Source organism: Mustela lutreola, chromosome 3 (assembly GCF_030435805.1).
Source record: "Mustela lutreola isolate mMusLut2 chromosome 3, mMusLut2.pri, whole genome shotgun sequence".
In the NCBI taxonomy this organism is placed as follows: domain Eukaryota; kingdom Metazoa; phylum Chordata; class Mammalia; order Carnivora; family Mustelidae; genus Mustela; species Mustela lutreola.
Genome location: NC_081292.1, coordinates 65816877 through 65828017, shown reverse-complemented (window position 1 = coordinate 65828017; position 11141 = coordinate 65816877).

Genomic DNA, 11141 nt, shown 5'->3' with positions numbered 1-11141 from the left:
CATGCAGCCAAGAATACTATATCCAGCTCAGCTATCATTGAAAAAAGAAGGAGAGATTAAAAGCTTCGAAGACAAACAAATACTGAAAGAATTTGCAAACACCAAACCAGCTCTACAGGAAAGATTGAAAGGGGTCCTCTAAGCAAAGAGAGAGCCTACAAGTGGTAGATCAGAAAGGAACAGAGACCATATACAGTAACAATCACCTTACAGGCAATACAATGGCACTAAATTCATATCTCTCAATAGTTACCCTGAATGTTAATGGGCTAAATGCCCCTGTCAAAAGACACAGGGTATCAGAATGGATAAAAAAAAACAAAACCCATCTATATGTTGCCTCCAAGAAACTCATTTTAAGACCGAATACACCTCCAGATTTAAAGTGAGGGGGTGGAAAAGAATTTACCATGCTAATAGACATCAGAAGAAAGCCGGAGTGGCAATCCTTATATCAGATCAATTAGATTTTAAGCCAAAGACTATAATAAGAGATGAGGAAGGACACTATATCATACTCAAAGGGTCTGTCCAACAAGAAGATTTAACAATTTTAAATATATATGCCCCCAACGTGGGAGCAGCAAACTATATAAACCAATTAATAACAAAATCAAAGAAACATCAACAATAATACAATAATAGTAGGGGACTTTAACACTCCCCTCACTGGAATGGACAGATCATCCAAGCCAAAGATCAGCAAGGAAATAAAGGCCTTAAACGACACACTGGACCAGATGGACATCACAGATATATTCAGAACATTTCATCCCAAAGCAACAGAATACACATTCTTCTCTAGTGCACATGGAACATTCTCCAGAATAGATCACATCCTCGGTCCTAAATCAGGACTCAACCAGTATCAAAAGATTGGGATCATTCCCTGCATATTTTCAGACCACAATGCTCTAAAGCTAGAACTCAACCACAAAAGGAAGTTTGGAAAGAACCCAAATACATGGAGACTAAACAGCATCGTTCTAAAGAATGAATGGGTCAACCGGGAAATTAAAGAAGAATTGAAAAAAATCATGGAAACAAATGATAATGAAAATACAACGGTTCAAAATCTGTGTGACACAACAAAGGCAGTCCTGAGAGGAAAATATATAGCGGTACAAGCCTTTCTCAAGAAAGGTCTCAGGTACACAACCTAACCCTACACCTAAGGGAGCTATAGAAAGAACAAGAAAGAAACCCTAAGCCCAGCAGGAGAAGAGAAATCATAAAGATCAGAGCAGAAATCAATGATATAGAAACCAAAATACAATAGAACAAATCAATGAAAGTAGGAGCTGGTTCTTTGAAAGAATTAATAAAACTGATAAACCCCTGGCCAGACTTATCAAAAAGAAAATAGAAAGGACCCAAATAAATAAAATCATGAATGAAAGAGGAGAGATCACAACTAACACCAAAGAAATACAAACTATTATAAGAACATACTATGAGCAACTCTACGCCAATAAATTTGACAATCTGGAAGAAATGGATGCATTCCTAGAAACATATAAACTACCACAACTGAGCCAGGAAGAAATAGAAAGCCTGAACAGACCCATAACCAGTAAGGAGATTGAAACAGTCATTAAAAATCTCCAAACAAACAAAAGCCCAGGGCCAAACGGCTTCCCGGGGGAATTCTACCAAACATTTAAGAAGAACTAATTCCTATTCTCCTAAAACTGTTCCAAAAAATAGAAATGAAAGGAAAACTTCCAAACTCATTTTATGGGGCCAGCATCACCTTGATCCCAAAACCAGACAAGGATCCCACCAAAAAAGAGAGCTATAGACCAATATCCTTGATGAACTCAGATGCGAAAATACTCAACAAAATACTAGCCAATAGAAGATTCAACAGTACATTAAAAGGATTATTCACCACGACCAAGTGGGATTTATTCCAGGGCTGCAAGGTTGGTTCAACATCCGCAAATCAGTCAATGTGATACAACACATCAATAAAAGAAAGAACAAGAACCATATGTTACTCTCAATAGATGCTGAAAAAGCATTTGACAAAGTACAGCATCCCTTCCTGATCAAAACTCTTCAAAGTGTAGGGATAGAGGGCACATACCTCAATATCATCAAAGCCATCTATGAAAAACCCACCGCAAATATAATTCTCAATCGAGAAAAACTGAAAGCTTTTCTGCTAAGGTCAGGAACACAGCAGGGATGTCCATTATCACCACTGCTATTCAACATAGTACTAGAGGTCCTAGCCTCAGCAATCAGACAACAAAAGGAAATTAAAGGCATCCAAATCGGCAAAGAAGAAGTCAAATTATCACTCTTCGCAGATGATATGATACTATATGTGGAAAACCCAAAAGACTCCACTCCAAAACTGCTAGAACTTGTACAGGAATTCAGTAAAGTGTCAGGATTTAAAATCAATGCACAGAAATCAGTTGCATTTCTCTACACCAACAGCAAGACAGAAGAAAGAGAAATTAAGGAGTCAATCCCATTTACACTTGCACCCCAAACCATAAGATACCTAGGAATAAACCTAACCAAAGAGGCACAGCATCTATACTCAGAAAACTATAAAGTACTCATGAAAGAAATTGAGGAAGACACAAAGAAATGGAAAAATGTTCCATGCTCCTGGATTGGAAGAATAAATATTGTGAAAATGTCTATGCTACCTAAAGCAATCTACACATTTAATGCAATTCCTATCAAAGTACCATGCATCTTTTTCAAAGAAATGGAACAAATAATTCTAAAATTTATATGGAACCAGAAAAGACCTCGAATAGCCAAAGGGATATTGAAAAAGAAAGCCAACGTTGGTGGCATCACAATTCCGGACTTCAAGCTCTATTACAAAGCTGTCATCATCAAGACAGCATGGTACTGGCACAAAAACAGACACATAGATCAATGGAACAGAATAGAGAGCCCAGAAATAGACCCTCAACTCTATGGCCAACTAATCTTCGACAAAGCAGGAAAGAATGTCCAATGGAAAAAAGACAGCATTTTCAATAAATGGTGCTGGGAAAATTGGCCAGCCACATGCATAAAAATGAAATTGGACCATTTCCTTACACCACACATGAAAATAGACTCAAAATGGATCAAGGACCTCAATGTGAGAAAGGAATCCATCAAAATCCTTGAGGAGAATGCAGGCAGCAACCTCTTCGACCTCAGCCGCAGCAACATCTTCCTAGGAACAAAGCCAAAGGCAAGGGAAGCAAGGGCAAAAATGAACTATTGGGATTTCATCAAGATCAAAAGCTTTTGCACAGCAAAGGAAACAGTTAACAAAATCAAAAGACAACTGACAGAATGGGAGAAGATATTTGCAAACGACATATCAGATAAAGGACTAGTGTCCAGAATCTATAAAGAACTTAGCAAACTCAACACCCAAAGAACAAATAATCCAATCAAGAAATGGGCAGAGGACATGAACAGACAGTTCTGCAAAGAAGACATCCAGATGGCCAACAGACACATGAAAAAGTGCTCCATATCACTCGGCATCAGGGAAATACGAATCAAAACCACAATGAGATATCACCTCACACCAGTCAGAATGGCTAAAATCAACAAGTCAGGAAATGACAGATGCTGGCGAGGATGCGGAGAAAGGGGAACCCTCCTCCACTATTGGTGGGAATGCAAGCTGGTGCAGCCACTCTGGAAAACAGCATGGAGGTTCCTCAAAATGTTGAAAATAGAACTGCCCTATGACCCAGCAATTGTACTATTGGGTATTTACTCTAACGATACAAACATAGTGATCCAAAGGGGCACGTGCACCCGAATGTTTATAGCAGCAATGTCCACAATAGCCAAACTATGGAGAGAACCTAGATGTCCATCAACAGATGAATGGATCCAGAAGATGTGGTATATATACACCATGGAATACTATGCAGCCATCAAAAGAAATGAAATTTTGCCATTTGCGACATCATGGATGGAACTAGAGTGTATCATGCTTAGTGAAATAAGTCAAGCAGAGAAGGACAACTATCATATGATCTCCCTGATATGAGGAAGTGGTGATGCAACATGGGGGCTTAAGTGGGTAGGAGAAGAATCAATGAAACAAGATGGGATTGGGAGGGAGACAAACCTAATTATAATTTTTTAAGAGTAAAAATAAATATGAAATATATGACCCAAACTAGTGACTTGAAAATTAAAAAACACACACCTAAATCACTTGGATCAAAGAAGAACTCAAAGTAGAAATTACAAACTGCTAAGGAAACAGGGTAAAGAAGAGAGTTAAAATTATTGAGATGTAAAACAAACAAGCAAACAAAAAAAAAACTGTGCATAGGGAGATATATAGCCTTAAATATCTTCACCATTAAAGAAAAATTATTGATTGTATAGGATCTTAGTAATTATCTTAGGGAATGAGAAAAACAGCAGCAAGACAAATGTGAAGAAAATAAGAAAATAAAATTAATAAAGAGGTAAAAATAATTAAAGAGGAAAATATGTATAAAGACTAGAAATTCCAAAAGCTAGATCGATTTACAGACCATTAAAACAGAAAACCTCCTCAAAAAACTGGTTAAGAAGAAAAGGACAAAAAAAAAATTTATAAACTATTAGAAATAGGAGCACCTGGGTGGCTCATTGGGTTAAAGCCTCTGCCTTAGGCTCAGGTCATGATATCCAGGGTCCTGGGATGGGGCCCCTCATGGGGCTCTCTGCTTGGTGGGGAGATTGCTCCCTACCCCCTCTCTCTCTGCCTGCCTCTCTGCCTACGTGTGACTTCTGTCTGTCAAATAAATAAATAAAATCTTTTAAAAAATAAAAAAAATAAAATAAAATATTAGAAATAAGACACAACACTGATATAGAAGAGATTAAAATACAGCATTTTTGTTTTCAATTATATGGCAACGAAATAAAAAGCTGGGGAGAAATAAATATTATTGTGCAAAATATAAACCCCCAAATTTTTTCACAAGAGAATATAAATAGTTGTTGCATGTTAGGTTAATCACTACTATTTAAATAGGGACTACAATTGGATGGGTTGTCTTATAACTGACTTCCAGCTCACATGTTTAATCCAGACAATTTCAATGTTAATCAAATTAAATTAAATTTCAATTTAAACTATTCCAGACCACAGATTTTTCTAGATGATTTCTCATTTATGGTAAGAATTGAGGTTAACTTTAATAGTAAAACTTGTTAAGGAGAGCACAAAAAAGGAAAACTAGGCATCCAATGCTCTTATGAATATGGATGCACACTCAAAAAGAAAATATGATCAAGTAGAACCCATTAAGTTGGCACCACATTTTAAAAAATAAAATATGACTCAAATGCATACAAATGTGAGAGGACAGAATGTAAGAGCTGAGAGAAATCTGCCTGGGATATGCATATTCCCTTCCAGCTTTTTCTTTTTCCCTCTCCCTTAATCCCACAGACTACACATGTCAATCTGACCTGGGGTGCAGCTGCAGAGCACTTTCAAAGCAGCAGCCAAACATAAGAAGTGGGAATACACAGAACCTCCTAGGGCTTCACAGTTGTCAAAGTGAGAAAAGCCTCTCTGGCAGCCTTTGAGGGAATGTATGAATGAGATCCTGGAGGCAATGAGACACTCTTCAGGGATGGAGATGTTTGACTTCCAAGGCAGGCCCACAGATCATTCTGGGTGGCAGCTGTGGCGAGTGTTCTAGAACACAGAGTACTTCCTAAAATTCCGGCTCCTCCACTGGACATTGACTTTTCTCTCTTTTATAGATGATTTTGCAATCAAAGCTGTTCTTGACACCCCCAAAGCTGCTGTGCTTCTAATGGCAGGGATACATAGCCTTTTCCAGACCATCTGTGAATTCTGTGCCTTTGCAAACAAGGTGGGGCCAGATATTCTCCTCTTCTTCCCCATTTTGTCCTTTATTTCTGCTTCATGTCTTCTGTCTTTCCAACTTTACCTTCTTGGTTAGACCTCTTTACCCTGTTCTCAGTTCAGTTTAGGTTAGAACGCAGTCCAGCACTTTAGCAATAGCTGCAGCTCACGCTGAAAGTCATGATTACTGAAGCTATGGAGTAGTTTCATAATGGTGGCAGCAATGGCTTGAAGTAATGGCAGCAGCGATTAGATAGACTCAAAGGTGACGATTCTAATAGTTGCAAGTTGGGCAAAGGTGCCAGCAGTTTCCATAGTGATAATGTTGGTTTCAAGAGAAGCAACAATGCATAATGGTCATGAACAGAAACTTTTCCAAGGTGAGTTACTAGCCTCCTCCCACCTGTCCTAGACATTGTAATTGCCTCTGTAGCATCCCCTTTACTCCTACTCCACTGGTTTCCATGATATTGACCTAAGCCACTCCTGACAACTTCTTGCTACACTAACTAGTTCAAGGAAAAGCAAAAATTCAGACCTAAGCCAATCAGTATACAGAATTCCTTCAGTCACATTGATTGCTGAAGGAAAGAATCTGTACCATTAAAATGGCCCAGAAAGAGGGTCACCTTGGTGGCTCAGTTGGCGAAGCATTGAACTCTTGATTTTGGCTCAGGTCATGATCTCAGGGTTGTAAGACAGAGCCCCATGTCATGCTGGGCGTGCGCTTGCCTAAGAGTCTTTCTCTCCCTTTCCCTCTGCCCCTCCCCCACCCCTAAAAAAATGTTCAATTAGACACAAAGTTCAGAACTTCTGTTAGAGGTTGTTTTTAAAAATCCATTACTCAAGAAAAAAAAAATACATTCCAAAACTTAGTGACTTAAAACATCAATATTTATTATTTTTCTTAATTTTGTGAGTAGACCACATGAGTGTTTCTTCTTCTGGTCTTGCCTGAGCTCATTCATATGGTTGCAGTCATGTGACAGCTCAGTTGGAACTAGAGTCCCATCTGGTATCACTCTCATATCTGACAACTGATGATGACTGTTGGTTAAGGTACTTTGGCTCTTCTCCACGTGGCTTCCAATCCTACAGAAGGTTACTCTGGGCTTTTGTCTAGATGATGATCTCAGGTTTTCAAGAGGGCAAAAATGGAAGTTACAAGTTTTTCTAGGGCTTAATCTCTGGAACTTACAGATCATCACTTCTATCATATCCTTTTGGAAAAGGCAATTCACGAGGTCAGTTATGACTTAAGGTAGTGGGAAAAAAAGACTCTATCCCTTAGTGGGAGCAACCAAATTGTGAAATTACTAAATGATGTGGATATAGGGAATTCATTAAAGGGCATTATGTACCTATAATGGTTGAATGAGGTCAGTTATGCTGTAAAATACCACATGTTGTGTAACCCACTATCTAGTATTATCTTTAAAAACTTATGAAGGGGGGGCCTGGGTGTCTCAGTGAGTTAAAGCCACTGCCCTTGGCTCAGGTCATGATCTCAGGGTCCTGGGATTGAGCCCTGTTTCAGGCTTTCTGCTCAGCAGGGAATGTGCTTCCCCCTCTCTCTCTGCCTGTCTCTCTGCCTACTTGTGATCTCTCTCTGTGTCAAACAAATAAGCAAAATCTTTAAAAAAAACAGCCATTTACTATTTTAAAAAATTATGTAAATGCTTCCATCTAGTGTATTTCAGTTCCATAACTTTCCTCTTAGAACTGGCTATTTGTTCTACCACATCTTGTGTGTGTACACTTATTTAAGTGTATGTATACATGTCATTAATCAAGATATGAAGTCACCACTAGTTTTCTCTTTTTGGTAATACAGACTTTTTTATTTAAATGTTCCACTGGCAGCAGTGTTACATAGAATTTGAAATTTGTATTTATAGATGTACAAGATAATGGACAGAGGGTGTGTGTTTTTCCTTAATCCCTTCAACCCCCCTACCAACGTTGGGTAAGAGTAAAAGAAAACACCCATTGCCATAAAGGAAATGAAATAGAAACATGAGCAGGGGAGAGATTTCAACACACTTATGAAAGATTAAAAGAGGATGGAAGATTTTCAACAAGAAAAAGAGTGAGGCAGGTGTAGAGCAGAAAACAGGAGAAGGTTGACCTAGAGGAAAGTTGGAGGGTGTAAAGGCAACAAGAGTGAGAAGGGTGGCATATCTGAGAGGGCTATTTGCACAGCAGCCTAATGTTTTCTTCCTGACATGCTCATTTATTTGCTTCCCTTCTCTGTGTTTTCTGATGCTTAGTGTAAAAATCAAGCATCAGTCTCAGACTAAAAACACCTAAAGATTCTTCTCTAATAAGATACAAGTATCAATACAGGCAAAATTGGAACTTTTGGTGCCAGCACCCCATACTAAAGTTCTCCCATTTTGGCAGTTGGAACTTCCACAGCTAAAGACGTATTACTTGCCTGTACCCATTAATAATTCATTCCATTTAGACAAGTCCTAGACACCTACATAAAGGCCTCAGTAAATGTCTATTAATGAGACCAAGTAGAAAGACAAACCAACATAAATATAGGAAACACATCCCTGCTGCAGAGAGAAACAATCCCATTCCCTTTTCTTAATTGGAATGAATATACTGTCAGCATCACAAAAGGACTGGATAAAAGAAAGACAAAGACAAGACCAAAAAAAAAAAAAAAAAAAAGAAAGAAAGAAAGAAAGAAAGAAAAAGAAAAAACCCAAAAACCAACAACAACAGAAAAATTGTTGGTAGAAGAAACAAAGAAATTTCAGAGAAAGAGTTGAGAAGGTAGTAACCCCAAGTACAAGAGCAGAATGCTATAAGAAAGAACAGTCAAGGAACAAATTGGAACAGTTATTATATATTTAATTATATGCCAAATGAAATATTTAAAGAAGGGTTAGAATATAATGTGAGTAGTTCTCGCACAACATAAAGAGAAAAACAAAGAGATTGAATGAGACAGAGGCAACAACAACAAAACAAGGAGATTGAACACTTGAAATAGATAAGATATTCAGAGTATAATTCTAAGAGACCCAAGTCAACTAACAGGATTTCCAGAAAAATGGGCATACATTAACAAAGGTAAATAAATTTTAATTTTAATTTTAAATTAAATTAATTAATTTTAAATTTTAATTAAAATAATTTCTAAGTTCAATGAGCTTGAAATCACAACCCTGAGATCAATATCTGAGTTGAGATTAAGAGTCAGACATTTAACCAACTGAGCCACCCGGTGCCCCACTAAGAGAAAGAAATTTTAAAGAAATACTACAAAAAAACTTTCCCAGAGGTCAGAAAACACTATTCTGTTTGAGTCTATCAAGTTCCAGTAAATTAAGAGAAAATCCACATGTAAATGTATGCCTGAAATCTTTCTGTCAGAACACAAAAGAAAGAGCATTCCAAAAAACTTTCACATAGATAAAACAGGTCATCTGCAAAGGATAGAGAGTCAAAGTGGCACTGGATTTCTAATCACCAACACAACTGGTAAGAGAAAAATGAGCAATGGTATTTACATTTCTAATGGATAATAATTCTGAAGCAAATGCATCATGGCAAAATAACTACATTTTAGAGTTCCCAGGACTCAGAAAATTTTTATGTCATGCACTCTTCTAAAGGAAGTCATCTGAGATATAATCCAGTGAAATGGGTGTAGATATCAAGTGTTGTCAGTTGAATTATATGCCCCCAAAAGATTTTGTCATTCTAGTCCCCAGGACCTATGAATGTGACCTTCTTTGGAACAAAGTTTTTCAGATCAATTTACAATGAGGTCATTAGGAGAGACCATAATCCAATATGACTGTTCTTCTAAAAAAGGGAACACAGACATGCACAGAAGAAAAACAATGTGGAAGACATGGGGAGAACCCATCTACAAGCTAAGGAATATCTAAGGATACCCAGCAATAGGAGAGAGGGATGATCAGATTGTCCCTCATAGACCTTAGAAGAAATCAACCTTTTCAACCTCTTGATCTTATACTTTCATCTTCCAGTACTGTGAGATGTTAAAACTTAGTTATGGAAGCCCAAGAAAATGAATATACCATGAGAAAAGACTCTGAAAAGAGAGATGGTGGAATTCACTGGAATTGGAAAAACAATCCCAGGATGACAGTTTTTGATCAGGTACTTATTCTATCAGTCCAGTGTGCAAATGAAATCAAGGGCTCCAAGAAGAATGAACAGAATAAAAACAAAACAGAGCAACAGATAGTACATAAGTGGCAGGAGAATATTAGTGATTTTCCAAAGAAAGGATAGATTTCTTCTCTTCACAGAAAATTAGAATCTCTACCAAAAATAGAAAATAAAACCAAAACCTAACAGAATGTCTAATAAAGTCTTGGTTCAGATATGAAAGAAACCCAATGTCATGCAGGTCTTTCATCAATTGATGGTGTGTTATGAAACAGAACCCATTTAACCTAGAAGAGGTCCCTGAGTGTCCTGAGTGTTATGAATTTGGACCAAAAGGGAAGGAAGTACAATTATATTGTACAACTTATTTATGCAATGAGCATTATTTAAGTAGTCATATAATATATACACTGTTAATTGATTTTAAACTTTTAAAAAGAAATGTGGATGTCTTAAATGTAGTTACACAATACAAGATAAATATTATCAATCCTGACAGTACAAAACTAAAGCTACTGATTAAAAGGTAAAGGTGGTGATTCACAGACCTGTACCCCTGGGGATAAAAATATATGTTTATAAAAAATAAAAAAAGTATAAAAAAAAAAAAAAAAAAAAAAAAAAAGGTAAAGGTGGAAGGTGGTGAGTCAGAGAAAGAAAGGCAGAATTGTTAATAGTCTCATGTAATACAATGGGTAGTCAGGAGACATTGCATAACTTTTCTGTAACAGGAAGGAGTATTTTAAGTGTGTTGCTTATTTACAGATGTTGCCAATATAAGAATTAAAACAACTATCAAAAATGGGCATACCCTCTCTCAACTTGTTAAAGAACATCCTTGAAAACCTACAGCTAATATCATACTTAATGGTGAGCAACTAGATGGTTTCCCACTAAGATCAAGAATAAGGCAAAGATATGTGCTTTTACCACTTCTATTTTATATTGTATTAAATCCTAGCTAATGCAATAAAATAAGAAAAGGAAATTAAAAGTGTACAGATTAGGAAGGAAGAAATAAAACTATCCTTGCTGTAGGATGACATGACTATGTGGAAGTCCAAAACATTAACAATAAAAACCTCCTGTTACTAGTAAGTGATTAAAACAAGCTAGAAGGATA